The sequence below is a fragment of the Palaemon carinicauda genome, chromosome 14 (genome assembly GCF_036898095.1).
Source record: "Palaemon carinicauda isolate YSFRI2023 chromosome 14, ASM3689809v2, whole genome shotgun sequence".
In the NCBI taxonomy this organism is placed as follows: Eukaryota; Metazoa; Arthropoda; class Malacostraca; order Decapoda; family Palaemonidae; genus Palaemon; species Palaemon carinicauda.
In genome coordinates this window covers 12,581,038-12,590,798 of record NC_090738.1, presented here as the reverse complement: position 1 = coordinate 12,590,798, position 9,761 = coordinate 12,581,038, and positions in this window count along the sequence as shown.

Below are 9,761 nucleotides of genomic sequence, written 5' to 3'. Positions count from 1 at the left end.
ATAACGGTATGAATAATAGTGCACTATGAAAATAATTTACCTTGTAAGCGGTCTTCCCAACTCTAATACTAAAGTAAACCAAAAGGAATAAATAGCAACCACGGTGTCACTGAGTTTCACTAGTCTGCTTATCACCGTAGACAGTAAATATGGAATACTCATCGTCGCTCGAGTGTCTCACAAAGTAGTTAATTTGAAAGTTCTCTGGCTATATCTACGATTTGTAGCCAACCTCACCTCACGGGACGCCTAAAAATAACGGGACATTCCGAGTGGCAACGCTGTTCAAGTCCTAATTGACAACTCACTGAGAACCTCAAGTATTTTTCGTATTGTTATTACGAGCTCTTTCCAAGCACAAAGTAACTTAAGAGTCACTTTTCGTTGATTACTGCTCGGATGTTTGTTTACATTCCCGTTATGTCCATAACAAATTACAATCTTTATTTCTTAGCTATTATATAATATGAGGATACGACAATACATGGAAAAACGAAAGCAAAAAAAATATAAGGAAAGTGCAGTTGATCTATCTGTAATGGCCACAAGAAACAAGCTTTCACTTATGACTTTGTAAAGATTTATCACAGGCCACTCGAATCACTCTTTGCATAAATATATTGTTCATTATCTTACTAAATCGTCTAAGGTAATAATACCATTTACACCAATGACCCTATATATTTACATTTTGGCCATAGTTATTGGCACAAGTTTAACGTCTTGTACCATGCTCATTTAGCCTACTATTAACATCGTCTGGGGATCTAGAGTGGGAAATTATTAATTTTGGTCGAGTAGAAAAAAATGAATATTTTCTCGTTGCCAGACGCTATGATTAGTATGATGTACAATGTCTAGGTCATTTTAAGTCCCAGATGATAGGTTTCCTTGAAGTAATACCCTAATCCCAAAGATTGAGGGAATGTCATCCAAGGCTGGGTGAGGAGAGAGCACGGGGTTGTGATATTTGCTGGTTTTGGTTCGTAGATAAATATATTACGATCTTTAAATCAGTACCAAAAGTGGAAAACACAAAACACAAGTTTAGTGAAAATATTTCCTATGCCTAAAATGTCATCCCTGAAAACTAATCCAATAAAAAGGGGATTGTCACTTGAAATACATCCACCATAACCTATCCTTACCTAAGTTAGCCTGGGATATTAATACCTGGAAGAAGAGGTTTCTCCACTCAGACCACTGACTAATGAATTGTAAATTTACTTAGGATGTGATGCCCTTCCCTAACTAGGGATTTACCTTCATTTAAGCCATCTAAGTTACCTTCCTACTTAACCTCACCTCACCTAATGCTTTATGCATGCTTTTAAATTAAGTATATCTTCACGTGGAGTTCTGATAATCAATCCATTTGTTTGATCATTTTCTGAAGACATTTTGAACTAGATAACCTTTTCCTAACAGATTAAAATTTTTTTATCAGAATTAATTTTATTACATTGCAATATGAAGCAACAGAATTAACATTTTAGAAACTTGTTTTGTTAAAATTGGAAATCAAGCGTTGTGCCTCCCAATTGTGGTTAAAACGCAAAACTTCTGAGCCATAATATCTGATAAACAAGGTCGATGAATGTGTCTGTCATTAATTGAGTGAAATTGATATGTTCAAAGGTTGATGTATACACTTACGAATATATGTAAAGCACATTCAAGGTCAAGTCACTTATATTATTTTTTCAGTATCTATCATGATGAAGGGTAGATGGAGATGGTTTGGGCATGCTCTTCGCACTCCCCAAGAGAGATTAGTTCACCAAACATTTAACTTGGCTCCACAAGGCACTAGAAAAATTTGAAGACCCAGTCCTACATGGCTTAGGACTATAAAGCGCGAAGTAGGAGATGATGAATGGAGAAGTATTGAATTAAAAGCTCAAGACAGAGACGACTGGCAAAATCTAACCGAGGACCTTTGCGTCGATAGGCGTAGGAGATGATGATGATGATGATGATTATCCAGTATTTTGAGTCAGGATAATGAAGTACATCAAAAAGGTTTTAAAATGGAAACTAGAAAATAACTCAAGTTGGAAATTTAGTATTCAATATAAACTATTACATATGCTAGTTTGATTAAATGACTGATATAGAAATAATGGATCAATTCTAACTTACTTCAATGCTAGAAGGAAGGATAGACTTGCTTGATATGCGTCGAGCTATAATATAGCAGACAGTGAAGAGGGCTTATCAGGAACTGGAATGGATCGGTTTATGTTTCTAGCTTGGGCCTACGGTGCGTGTTGAGTAGACTAATGCTAGCATACCATAATGACCACAGGAAAACCTCCTAAAGTAAATAAGTTTTTCATGTTGAGATAATGTGAGAATTGTGACATCTTACAAAAAAAAAAACAGAATTATTTATATATATATATATATATATATATATATATATATATATATATATATATATATATATATATATATATATATATTTCCTAACACACTGAGTGGAATTGCCAAACATATGACTACTCGGTTTAAAAATGCCAAATAAATGCAAAGGAATAATACAACAGTAAACCATACATGCCAGGTAGCATTCACTTCCATGTTGTTAAATTATCATAATTTCTACAAGCCAGACTGCAAGGATTTAAAGGTTTAAAGGTCGCTCATGAATGGCATGGGCAAAGGCAAGGGACATTGCCCTAGCAAGTAGGACAATGCCCTAGAAACTGATCATATATACATATGATCAGTGCCTAAGCTAGGCCCGCCCTGCACAGGGAGGGCCAGGCGATGGTTGCTGATCACTCAAGGTGGCCTATTGAAAATGTCCTTGCCTGGCGTTCGTCAGACTTGGGTTCGAGCCTTGCTGAAGCTTGAAAGTTTCTTGTAGTGTCTAAATCCTCACCATCCTTTAGAGCTAAGTTTTAGGGGAGCCTATAAATCTACCTGCAGAGTCATCAGCAGCCATTATCTGGCCCTACCTGGTCCTAACTTGGGTGGAGAAGGGCCTTGAGCACTGATCATAAGATAGATATATGGTCGGTCCCTAGGGCATTGTCCTGGTAGCTAAGGCATTGTCACTGTCCCTTGCCTCTGCCATTTATGAGTGGCCTTTATACCTTTAAAAGGGTCCAAAAAATGAAAGAAGCAAAGTGTCGATAAAATAGAGAAGTAAAGAACAAATTGATAAAAGGGAATGAATAAACAAAAACAAATTAAGATACATATCTATATATAAATAAGCTGTGGATAAACTATAAAACGAGAGATATGTCAAGTTTGAACTTCAGAAGTTTCCAAATATGCATCGAGTTCTTTCAAATTTCATTATCAGTTTACTGTAAATTAAATCACGTTGAGGTAATGCTTATCATATCATGCGTTAAGTAAAAAATATAAAGGTTACACAATCTTCTGATGGTAAAATAAATCAAATTAAGATTTGCAAAGTAAAGATATTGGGAAGAGCTTGAGAAGGAGAGGAATTAAATTAGACTTTTATTGAAGGTGTCAGTTAGATTATAAGTGTTTAGTTTTAAGGATATAAAGGATGGGCTAACGCCCCCTTTTGACGGCAAGGAAAATTTAAACTTGAGCTGTTTGTGCGTAATGACGTAATGTTGAGAATTCTCAAGAACTGGGAATTCTCGAGAATTCTCAAGAAGTGAGAATTCTCAAAGGCTCAGTATTTGTGTTGTGAAATGTTTACTCCATAGGCTAAAGATAATTATAAATCCCCCACCTTCATTTTTCAAGGCTGTTACTTAGCTTATTTCACATAACTATCCCTCTCCTTTAGTTGAAAAACCGACAGGGGATTAACCAATACAAAAATGTTACATTCGCTACACCTTTAGGCAGTATGAATACAATTAAGGGAAATTCAGGTGTGAGTTTGTCATTTTTTTAATCTAACAAAACTATTTGGGACAATGCTGTTATAGTACATGAGGTTACGAAAGCAACTATGGGTGTAGTGCATGTGTAAAAACCTTTTCATTTAGTAGAAGATTACCGTGGGTTCATAAAGAGCAACAATTACTTGAATTATGAATATCTCAGTGCACTCAAATAAGCAACTAAAATCAGATTTAGAAGAGAAGAAACATGATCTTTTATCAGAGCATCCCCAAGAATCAAAACACAGGAGGCTAGAAGATGGCTAAGTTAATGATGCAAAAATGTTTCGGAAACAAGTAATATAATAGTAGATTCAAGGTTTAAAGGCGCTCATGAATTGCAGAGTTAAGGGACAGTGACATTGCCCTAGCTAGAAGAATAATGTCCTAGAGACTGACTACATATACATATGATAAGCGCCCAAGACCCCTCTCCACCCAAATTAGGACCAGGGAGGGCCAGGCAATGGCTGCTGATGACCCAGCAGGTAGAACTATAGGCTCTTCTAAAGCCCCCATCCTTAGTTCACAAGGATGGTGATGTTGCAGACGCAACAAGAAACTATCGAGATCAAGCGGGACTCGAACCTTAGTCCGGCAGATCACCAGGCAGAGATGTTTCCAATGACCTTCTGCTTTTGGAGATTCAGAATTAATAATCACAAAAGTGTGATTAATGTGCCAGTGGCCATTCACAATATTATTGTGAGGAAGTGTTGTAACCTTACCATCCTTTCTCAGAAAAAATATAGTTCTGAGCCTCAGCTTGGAACCTCAAATTTAATAAAACTCAGGATTGTTACCCATAAAAAAATCTTCGGATGAAGTTCTTGATGACTTGCCATCTCTTGGCATCTCTGCTGTGCCACGCTGCCACTGACTTTACTTCCACCTCCAACACTGCGACCACCAACACAATCTCCAGCATCACCATCACCATCACCATCACCGCCAGCTTCCAGATGAGAGGTTTCTAAGTAGCCGTATCCGTGTGTGCAATTAAAATCCTAACGCTATATCTTTTTAAGTAAAAATGTTTGCTAAAAAGAAAAAAAAAACACGCAAATTTTATCCCAACTGCTTGAAGTCTTTTTCAATCAAAATTAAACTAATTACTGACATACTAAAACCCCAGTTAAGAATGCTGAATTCCAGTGCGATATCTGGAGAACATGGATACAATAACATCTTTAATTTCAATGAGACCATAATATAATGTCAGATGATTATCAAGAAAAACCTTATCACACAAATACCCATGCTACCTGCAATGCAACGAATGATACATGTATGTTACAGATAATGTAAGGAAATTTACTAAGACGTTGCAATGTCAATTTGTGGCAAGCTTTGGCATATCATTCATTATTCATATCAGTGAGAGGTAGCTAATACAAACAACAGATAGAATGGACCTTGAAGTTTCAATATATCTGTCTAACTAAAACAAACATGACTAGGCATAAAATTTTAGTCTTGTCTTTCCTCTGTAAAACTGTTAATGTAAACATCAGTTTCATTTAATAAAAGGAGAGCATACCAAGCATGGCATGGGTAATCAGAAAAGAAGTTAAAATAAGAACGACAACAGTAAAACAAAAATAACAAAAAAGAAAAATATGCATACTCAAAAAAAAAGGCACAGATTTAGTTTCGCGTTATAAAAAAGCATCGCAATGAAAGCATAGGTGATTTGGATCAGAGGTGAAACTGTCAGAAAATGGCAATATAAATTTTGTATCACCCCTCCCCCACCCTCCCAAAAACATAGGAAGTGCTCATCTTCTAATGGAGGCTTGGCCGGAAGCTAGGCCGATCCCACTCCTTAAAAAAGCCCCCTCCGTTCATTAGACCGGATACTTGTCATTCAATTAATGTCAAATTAGCCGAGTAACTTCCCATTGCAAGACAAATGTGATCGAGTAAAAACGCCCTTTTCGCACGATCATTAAAAAGGAAAGCAGGCGAGGCACGGGTAATATTAGTTCCGGATGTGTGCACTATTAATTCTATCATTATACATTCTTAAGAAAATGTATTTAATAAAGAAAATATATGAAGAAGATCATCTCAAGTGTTTGAAGTCTTTTACCAACCGAAGTGACTTTTCTGATACAATGCTCCCACTAATAATATCAGTAACAATAGCAATAACAATATTACTGTTTCATTGAATGTATATGTGTCAACATTAGAAACCGGTGGGATTATAATTATTATTGCTAGAAATACTTTTCAATAGAAAGTATTTTTTTAAGTACAACCATTGCTCGATAACATTAGATACTTGGGATCTACTGTAGGTCAGGTGGGAGGATGTGAGGCTGAAGTTGAGAATAGGATAAAAGCAGCCTGGGGGAGGTGGTATGTGATAAAAAAATGCCAATCAAGTTTAAAGCTAAGATCTATCGCTCAGTAATGAGACCAGTGTTAATGTATGGATCGGAAACGTTGGCTCTAAGATGAAAAGAGGAAGAAAAGCTTGAAATCACAAAGATACGAATGTTAAAGTGGATTATGGGAATATAGCTGCTTGAAAGATTAGAAAAAATTATGAAATAAGACGAATGGCAGGCGTAGATTACAGAGGTAATAAGAGTGTCACAACTGAGATGGTATGGGCACGTGTTGAGGATGGATGGTGGTGAGGGAGTGAGGAGCGCTTGAGAGGAACCTGTTAGGGGAAGAAGATCGAGATGGAGGAATAGAATTAGATGGCGAGATAAGTGAAGGAGGATCTGAAGAGAAGAGGTTTGGTGGAACCTCGATGCCTTTGATAGAGGGCATTGGAGAGGGCGCATCAGGCAACTAACCCTTTAATGTAGGGATAACAGTGGGAAGGAAGAAAATTGCTCAATAAAATTAGCTCATTACTTCTTTATCAGTAGTTTCACTCAGTAGCTGACGGAAGTGAGGCGAGTCCTAAGAATCGATGTAAGACCTTATAGGTAAATATTACATTAGCCTGTTATGAACTCTTAATCACAAGCTATAGCAGCTTTACTTTAATAAAACCTCATATTGAGACATTTCAACCAAGCTTTTTGTAAACAGACTCCGGAATAAAGACGATGAAAGTAATTTTCTCTGATAGGAAAATACTTTTAAATTCATTTAAAACAAACATCCATCTCTTCTACTGGGGTATTAAGGATGTGCTAAGTACAAAATTCCTGTTTAAAGGCAACCAGTGAGTGACAGGGGTAAGTGTTAGGTTATAGGGACTCTCGCCAAAAAAAAACAAGATCTCACTGAAAGCAAGTTGATTCCTTATATATCAAAAGGAATTCAGAAGCACCAAAATAACAGTTACATCTTTATACACTAATAACTGAAAGAAAAAGCTATGTACTGTACGTGCTTCACACACGTTCACAACCTAATGCTATTGCTTTTTTTTTATTATTTCTCTCTTTTCCTTGTTTTAATTTGTTAGTATTTTTGTGACATTCTTGCTCGGAAGTGCTTGTATATAAGGTGGTTATCTGTTGAATTAAAGTTATTTGTATTCACCTTGCCTCTGTTAGAACCTAACAGTTATGTTGCCACATTGGTGACCACCAGAGTGACTATTCCACACCGCTTTTTTCACCAATCAATTCGCCCTACCCTTGTTACAATGCCGCCCACTGAACCTGACTCTTTGACACACGCCGCCTAAATGAAATTGCCGCTCTTTGCCAGCGGAGAAGTGTTCGCTTGGTTCCAGTGCAGCAAATTCCAGTTTTGTATCAAGGGCGTGACTTGCTCAAGTAGCAAAGCAGACTATGTCCTCATGACAATCTTGGAGCAGTACTCACCATTGCCAGCCGCCCGTATAGCCAAGCTTTTTCAGCTCTTTTAACAACCGTTGGGGGACCAAAAGGCTTCACTCGCCCTCAGAGAAATGACCATTATTGGTCGTTTGCAACCTGTCAAAGACAGCTCTCCTCGAGAGTGAATCTGCTTCGTGCCCGTTGGGTACATGCCTACCCGAACCTGTACGTACCACTATCCCCGAGTTCGATACTTTGCCCATGAAGGACCTGATGACCAAACTCAATGACCTTATGGATAGCCACTTCACCACCTCCACTCCTGACGAAGGGGACAACTACTCAACACCAACCAAGGCAAACGTGAATGCGGTAAGACATAGCTGCCACCCCACAGTGACATGCAGGAGCGGCGACAAAGCTGGCCACCATCTACATATACCATCCTTCGCTCAAGCCCCAACCAACGACTTCTCCAGGCACTTACTGACGCCCATCAGCCACGGTTCTGCTACTACCACTCCAGATTCGGGGCTGCTTCGCTCAGGCCCCAACCAACGACCTCTCCAGGCACTTATTGATGGAGCCTCAGTTCTGCTACTATCACTCCAGATTTGGGGCTACTGCGAAGAAATGTGTGGACAGTTGTCAGTGGCCAAAACACGTGGAAGTAGGCCATTGGTTGTGGCGGTGGCCTCCCCTGTCAATAATATTTTCTTTTTACATGATAAAGGTACAGTGTGCAGTTTTTGGTAGACAGTGGTGCTTGTCATTCCATTCTACCAAAGTCACTCTCCAGGACACGACGTAGTCATTCTAAGCCTGTTGATGTCTGCCTGGTAGTGGTCAATGGATCTGAGATTCCCACCCATGGGTATGAGATACTCAACACTATTGTTTGGGAATGCCAAATACCATTGGAAATTCCTCGATGCCGACGAAACATTGCCATTACTCGGGGCAGATTTCCGCCTCCTGGTTGCTGTGGGGCATCAACAATTAGTCAACGTGGACTTGTACTCGTCTACACATCTTCAACCTGGTCCTTCTGACATCACACTCCACAACAGCGCACCCAGAGAGGCCTACACCCACCTCCTCACGTCATAACTAGAAGTCTTCCGTCCTGAAGCTCACCAAATGCCCACGAGTCCCACCAAGAGGTATTTAAAGGTTTTTAAAGGCTACTCAGGAATGTCAGAGGCAAGGGACAGTGACATTGCCCTAGCAAGCAGGGCAATGTCCTAGAGCCTGACCATATATCCATATGATCAATGCCCAAGCTCCCTCTCCACCCAAGCTAGGAAGAGAGAGGGCCAGGCAATGGCTACTGATGACTCAACATGTAGACCTGTAGGTTCCCCCAAAATCCCCATTCTTAGCTCACAAGGATGATGAGGTTGCAGCAACCAAAGGAACTAACAAATTTAAGCAGGATTCGAACCCCAGTCTGGTAATTACTAGGCAAGGATGTTATCAACAGGCCACCACAACGGGGCGCTTGGTGTTTGCCAGATTCAGGCGTCTGGCTTCTGATTGTTTGGCAAACGTTTGCCAAAATGGAAGAAATGGGCCTTTGCCAAATGGCCTTAAGCTGAGCATTCTTGGGCATGATCAACAATTATCACTGGTTCCTGCCAGCCATCGCCACCACTCTTGCTCCCCTCTACATCTCCCTCAAAAGCAAGCCAAAATACCTCAAGAGGGGTCCCCTTTAAGAAATAGCCTTCTGCAATACAAAGAATGCCCTATCAACTACTGCTGCTCTCACTTTTTTCATGCCACATGTACCTCTCCTTTTCTCCACTAATACAAACGTCATCGCTATTGGTGTATTACTTGAGCAGGTGGTCAACGGCTTACTGCGCCCATTGGCCTTCTTCAGTAGAAAACTGTCTAAGGCAGAATCCGGCTACTCTACCTTCGACTGCGAATTGCTGGCAGTGCATTTGGCTGTCCATCACTTTCGCCATTTCTTAGAAGGTACACCTTTCATCATTCGCACGGACCACATGCCTGTACTATATGGCTTCACTAGACAGTCTGATGCCTGGTCCCTCCATCAACGCCGACATCTTTCTGCCCTGTCTGAATACAAATGCACCCTTTAACACGTCCCTGGGAA